The sequence below is a fragment of the Limulus polyphemus genome, unplaced genomic scaffold (assembly GCF_000517525.1).
Source record: "Limulus polyphemus unplaced genomic scaffold, Limulus_polyphemus-2.1.2 Scaffold7693, whole genome shotgun sequence".
NCBI lineage: Eukaryota > Metazoa > Arthropoda > Merostomata > Xiphosura > Limulidae > Limulus > Limulus polyphemus.
The window spans coordinates 4,521-11,511 of NW_013673303.1; the positions used below are offsets into that span (position 1 = coordinate 4,521).

The window sequence follows — 6,991 nt, forward strand, 5'->3', positions numbered from 1 at the left end:
CTGACACTGGAGTCGAGGCTATGATACTTGCGCGCCCTCGTATGCTGACGCTCTGAACTCCGATTAAAAACCACATGCTGCCTGAAAGGTACAAAGGATATGTAATATTAATGTAAAATCCTATATTAGTCCATGTCGTATGTTTGTTTCTTTGTTTGTCTTCTCACAGCTTTGGAACTAATAGGAGAAAAATGGGCAGGCGGACTCGGTCTGGTAGAGGGTTGTCCTTATCTGTGTGGCGTTGGTAAGGAGACTGAAATAAGCCTGGAAGGTCATGCAGGCATGATGAGGGTTTAGGAGTAGGTTTTCAGGGTTGCTAAAACCGTCTTGCATTCTCTTTTGTGTTCCTCGTTCCATTCTGGATTCCGAGGGCGCCATATTTGAAACTGTGTAACATCCCCCACTCACAAGCTAACGTGACACACGTGCTCAGGTTCTACAAGCAGATGTCATAACGGGCTTGTTCTTGATAAAGTGTAGCTATTCGGTATAGTAGAGCTTTGTTGGTAAATTGCAACCTCTGTGAATAATTAGGAGCTTTGTAGCGAAGCGCGGGTATTTTATGCTAGTCATATATAAGAAATAAATGTAAAAAAAAGTTAAGATTATATAAAGTAGTTCCAATATATTCGGTATAATTCGTCAGTGCCCAAAATACCTTACAATTTTTAACCACCAAACTCCTTTTCTATATAGGCTTTTGTTTGTTTGTTATTGAAATTTAAAACAGTAATGGCTTATAATATCCTAGTTTAGATGGTTGTAACTCCTGTGAACATGAGAGAAGTGCTAACTAGTTGTGGTTACAACTAGAAGCAACCCAAGATTTGAGTTTTGTCCTAGTTTAGATGGTTGTAACTCTTGTAAACATGACAAGTACTAACTAGTTGTGGTTACAACTAGAAGTAACCCAAGTTTTGAGTTTCATCCTAGTTTAGATGGTTCTAACTTTTGTGAACATGAGAGAAGTACTAACTAGTTGTGGTTAAAACTAGAAGCAATCCAAGTTTTGAGTTTCGTCCTAGTTTAGATGGTTCTAACTCTTGTGACCATGACAAGTACTAACTAGTTGTGAATGCGCTAGACTTGAGTATATTGGTATTATTAACTCCGCCCCCCAGTGGCACAGCGGAATGTCTGCGGACTTATAACGCTAGAATCCGGGTTTCGATATCCGTGGTGGGCAGAGCACAGATAGCCCATTGTGTAGCTTTGTGCTTAATTACAAACAAACAAACATTATTTACTCCAGGATTCAATTTGAGTTTATAATGATGGGGACCGGGACATCATCGTTTCGATTTAACACCACCAGCTCAGTACAATTTAATTACCGCAAGTCTGAGAAAAGGCATATTAAAATACAAAAGCCACGACAAAAGAAAATTAGACAAGAAGTAGTTCAAAACTAATCTTACTTACCATAGTTTATTTTTTATTAACAGTAAAGTTTCAACACTGTTTTTTTTTATCTGTGTTATATAAAACAATTATTTCTTTACTCATCAACAACATGATCGTTACACAATTCCATGTTATTTAAAATTTGAGAGGCTTCTAATGTAGGTTTCTTAATTGTGAACTCTGATATTTCACGATAGTTGAATCAATAAAAGCTATAAATATTTGACTGCGTTAAAACGAAAAACGCACACTCATTTCTTGCACACGAAGTAGACCGTTTAAAACTACAAAAAAAAGAAAATCATTGAAAAAGCTAACTTTAGGTCTAAGTAACACTTCTATCTCAAAATAATCTGCAAGCAATCGTATCACATCTTCGGAAAAAAAAGCTAGGTAGCAAGAACTTAGCAATATTTTATTTTCGCATTTATTTTATCTACAGAAAAACAACAAAAAATGAACCTTTTAATAACTGGCTTTTATTCCAATAAACTATAATATTTTAGTGTCAAATAATTAAAGAAGTTACTTAATTTTTTATATCAAATTACATTTTACCGAACAACTAAGCCTATACAGGGATTTTCTCAGAAGTTTTTTATTTTCATTTTAAAAAAATTGTTTTGTTTGTTTGTTTTGAATTTCGCGCAAAGCTACACGAGGGCTATTTGTCCCTAATTTAGCAGTGAAAGATTCGGGGAAGGCAGCTAGTAATTCCCACCCACCGCTAACTGTTGGGCTACTCTTTTACCAACGGAAATAGTGGGATTGACTGACACTTATAACGCCCCCACAGCTGAAAGGGCGAGCCTGTTTGGTAAACTGTAAAATGTGTTCTTTTCTATGATATACTTATTTTTTTGAATTACAATAATATTGTCCTGGATAATATTTTGCTTTTAATTTTAGGTATTCTGGAATCATGTCAGATAGGACATTTTTAAACATATGTAAAATTCTAACAGCATTTTTTTTTCAAGCGTTTTTGTTTTATTAAATTTCAAATGTTGATTAATATATAGAAGTAGTTTAGTTTGTAATTTGTGTTTAGTGAACTGTAGCCTATATTTGTGTAAAAGTTCTGGAAATTGATTTTAATACATTCATGAAGAAATTGAAATACCGGGAAATTTAATTTTCGAAGAAAATTTAATAAGTTAATCTCAGAAGTGTTATTTGAATCGAAATTAGCGCACAGCCTGCACACACAGATGCACATCTTGAGCGAACGTGAAAATTACTCACGTTCTACATCTATATTCTCCTTTTAAACACAGAAAAATACATTATAAATTTTAAATACCTTATAACTTTGAATATGTAATTGTAATTAAACTCTTCACCTTGTCAAAGGCTTTTTCTTTCGGAGGCAGAGCTTACAACACACCATCACGGCGACAGCTAATACCAAACCTCCCGCCACGCCTGCTAGAAGGACGTAGAATGTAATGTGATCGTCCTGAATGGCACTTTGCGCAGCTGGCTGTCAGGAAAGAAACATTCGTTAGAAACTGAATATTACTAAATATTTTAATATTTCCGTTTAAATAAATAAATATATATTAAAGAGAGTTGTATATGTTCTATTTTCAATGTTACAGTGTTCACCTCTTTCAATTCACGTTAGCGAAGTTTTAGTATAACAGAATGAGAAATAATCGTACCATATGTTTTACACAAAGAAAATGTTTGCTGGCAAAAAAAAAAAGATAATAAATAAATAAATCTCGCTAACATTCAAAATTAGAAATGATTTCTTAATCTTTAAGTGTACAGACAATGATAAATGTGTCCTAAATCATTTCAAAACAATAAAAATCAAGTCTTAGGAAGCCTGCATTTGTCAGCTAGCATGACGAAGTCTAGGCCTAAAGTCAATAAGATAGCTTGTTAAAACCTAGGCCTAAAACATATCGGACAACGAGATGAAATATAGGCCTAACATAATAAACTACGAGCAGGGTTACTGATTTAAATCTCCGAAAACCCGATTGTAATATATCTAAGTAAAATGATAAAGCAGCTAAAAATAAACCTCGATTAAAAAATACATATAACACTGAAAAGCCGTAAGTATATCAGATAGTACAACGAAGCCAAGGCCTATATCAGACAGCATGTTGAAATATAATTTTTAGGTATCACAGATAACATAATAAAATCTAGACCTTAGAATTACAGGTTCAAATTGTATTAGATGATAAGATGGAATCCAGACATATTGTATTTAGGGTAGCACGAAGACATATTTTTCCAAATGCCTATCACGAAACGTCAGAAATTTGCTTAATATCAATTCATTATGAAATCAGGACCTAATACCTTTACGATCACAATGATGTAAGCTTTGTCTAAAGTCTGCCATATAATTCAAAGAAATCTAAGTTCAATGTTTTCAAAATAAATTGATAAAACCCAAGTCTATCATCTCGTAGCAGAATAAAACTTATACCTATAATCTAATGTAAAATAACAAAATTTACATCTAATGTTTCTCACACAACGTGAAAAACACCAGTTTTAGCATGTATTATATTGTTGTTACGTTGTTCATTCTTTGGTTGGTTCTTTTAAATTTTCTGGTGCCAATCCACGTAACAGTAACATATTAATTTCTGTATTTCTTAACGTTTCAACAAGCTTGTACACTTGTATATTGAAGGCCTCGTTTACAACTACGCTAACTGTACTACACTAACGTAAAATACGCTTAATTGTACATCTTCACGACTGATTGATCAAGTAACTGAAAACACTGACAGATTCACCGCTAGCTGAAACAAAAACACTGTCTGACTGATCAACATACTAACTAGAAACAAGTCTATTATGTTTCACTCTCCCTCGTATTTATTACCTACTCCTTAAACGTACGAAAATTTAACATATCATTTTTTAAAACTTTCGAGGCCCAAATAACTATACTTTTCGATCTTTATGTCATGCGCCCTCTAGCTAACATCTAAGTTGTCGCATTACAAAATGTAGCTTATGACAATATTAAGCAAGGAAATGTAATTCTAGGGCAGTGTTTCTCAGCCGGATTTGCCAGACGACTCCCACGTCCTGGTTTTGGTCGTCGCGACCTCCCTACCTCCCCCATTTCCTCTACAAGGATGAAAAACCATTTCGTCATAGTTAATAACAAAGGTGATATGTGCACCTCTCAGACTTCTTGAGGATTGAAAATTTTTGACTGATCGCAGACAGCTCGTACTCCCCACCCCCCACCCCCCGGAAGCCTACTCACCTTCCAAGGGGGACGCGACCCACCGTTTGAGAAATACAATGCGAAACAATTTCCGTCTGTCCTCTTTCACTCGACGTGAATAATACGACTAAAGCAACCTCATTAAAAAATAAATCTAAAAATATTATAATTTTGTAATCCAATTGTCATGTCACTTATGGTAAGACTGTTTTTATAAAAGATTCTGTCGGTGAACATTTTTAAGTGTTTTCTTTGATTTACATTTCACCATACGTGTATCAAACGAGCCCTTATAAAAGTGTTTTCCCAACCATATTGTTTGTTTGCTTTGTTTGTTTGTTTTTAATTATGCACAAAGCTACACAAGAGCTATCTGTGCTCTGCCCACCACAGATATCGAAACCCGGTTTCTAGCGATGTAAGTCCGCAGACATACCGCTGTGCCACTGGGAACCAACCATATTGTAGACGAAGTATACAAAAACAACGTTTTTTACAACAATTGTGTTAATGATACTTTCCGTAGTATTATAGTACACTCGAATTTTTTATTAACCACGTGATTAATCTATAACCTCTACTTACTTAATACATATACTGAATCAATGGACTATCACAATCAGCTTTTAAAAACAAAGAGTCAAATAGTAAGTTTACTATGAGTTGGTTGGTTTGTGTGTGTGTGTTCACCCGAACAACACCTTATGCATATCTTATGATTCAGGCATAACCTTCCCATATTTGTAACTACGTACCAGAGGGAAAGCAGCCATTCAATGTCATCCATCTCCTGACGTGGCTACTCTGAATCGATTAACGGGACTGACTATTACTCTTATAACACAACACAACTGAAAGTGAGAATCGCGTTTGGTAGCAGCACGCCTCGAAATCGGGAACCTCGGATTTTCGTGGACTCCGATAGGCTAACCAACGTGCTACGCTCGAGCCTAGTTTCTAGAAGACACTGCAAGATTTTAAACAACACTGCAATAATGGGGCATTACTATGAAAAAACATAAGTGCAAAAATTATTTCAAAAATGTAGGGATTTTTACAAGGAAGATCTTTGATATCAGTGATTATAAACAGTTCTGTAGAGGGTTGTTTTCTATCTATGATGACTGCACAGATTACAATCCCTGACCTTCTTGTCGTAATTCAGTTGTAGTGTGGATATGCAATTATAGGTATCGCCTAAAATTTACTTCTTCTGGAAGATTACATTGCAGAAGATTTCGACACTAAGTTCTTCTATTTAGCAATTATAAAAGCAGACACGGAGTGGAATTTTAATGTTTCGAAGAAAAGACATCCGCAGTGTTTGACTGTGTTGATAAAGCAAAAGAAAATGAGGTTTCATAGGCAAAATTAGGCTAGTCCACTACCGGCTACCAGTCACTCAGCAGAGACAGTGAAGAAAATTCACATATCCCACAGTATTCACTTCATTTCAGTTAAAGTAGGAATTACCCTTGGAAATGTAAGTAGGATAACTCACACGAATTTGGGTCTGTTAGTGATACAACATTTCAAAACATTAAAGGATGTTGCGAAATTTTTCGAGGTATTTATGGCGATTGCAGGTAACAGTTATAATGGTAAATTAAACAGCGGAAAGTCGAGACGAATGATAAGAAAATTATCGTGCTGACATCACCATACTGCGACGAAATACCATCTTTTTACGGATTAGATGCCAATAAGTTAAGATTCTCTTTTGACAAAGCATCCAGCCAGATGTCCAAATCAGCATGCCAGTTCCTCCACAAGATGCGAGTATAAACCAAAACTCATGCTATGGTATATCATTAGCAAATATCTCCGATGGACTTTATTGTGTATAATCTGTTCAAACAGGTCCTCAAAAGTCTTCGTCCGCGAACGATGACAGATTTCGGAAGCGCATGAAGATGAGACAAAAGGGGACAAAAAACTCCTGTTATGGAAAAAATGCTGGAGCGCAATGATATATAACTAGGGCTGTCATATGACGAAAAAAAAGGACTGTAAGGCCTCTTGCACAGACACCACGGATCATGAACATCCTTCTATATAAGTATTGAATAATAAATCTAGAAACTATAAGTACATCAGTGACCACTAAATTGTAGGAATTCATACTTAATGTAGAGTTGTATAACATACACATTCACTTGAAAAATAAGTTAAAACTAACACATTCACTTGAAAAATAATTAAAACTAACACATTCACTTGAAAAACAATTAAACTAACACATTCACTTGAAAACAATTAAAACTAACACATTCACTTGAAAAACAATTAAAACTAACACATTCACTTGAAAAACAAATTAAAACTAATACTTTCACTTGAAAAACAAATTAAAACTAACACATTCACTTGAAAAAC

The 6,991-nt window shown here is 34.9% G+C and overlaps 1 long non-coding RNA gene across 1 annotated transcript in view; it reads right to left on the bottom strand.

Annotated features, from left to right (window-relative positions):
• Positions 1-6,991, bottom strand: part of LOC111089869 — a 31,601-nt gene continuing 24,610 nt past the window's right edge. Inside the window, exons 3-4 of the long non-coding RNA XR_002614030.1 lie at positions 2,748-2,887; positions 1-81 (exon numbers count right to left, since the gene is read on the bottom strand). This is a non-coding gene — a long non-coding RNA (uncharacterized LOC111089869). The remainder of the gene's footprint in view (positions 82-2,747; positions 2,888-6,991) is intronic.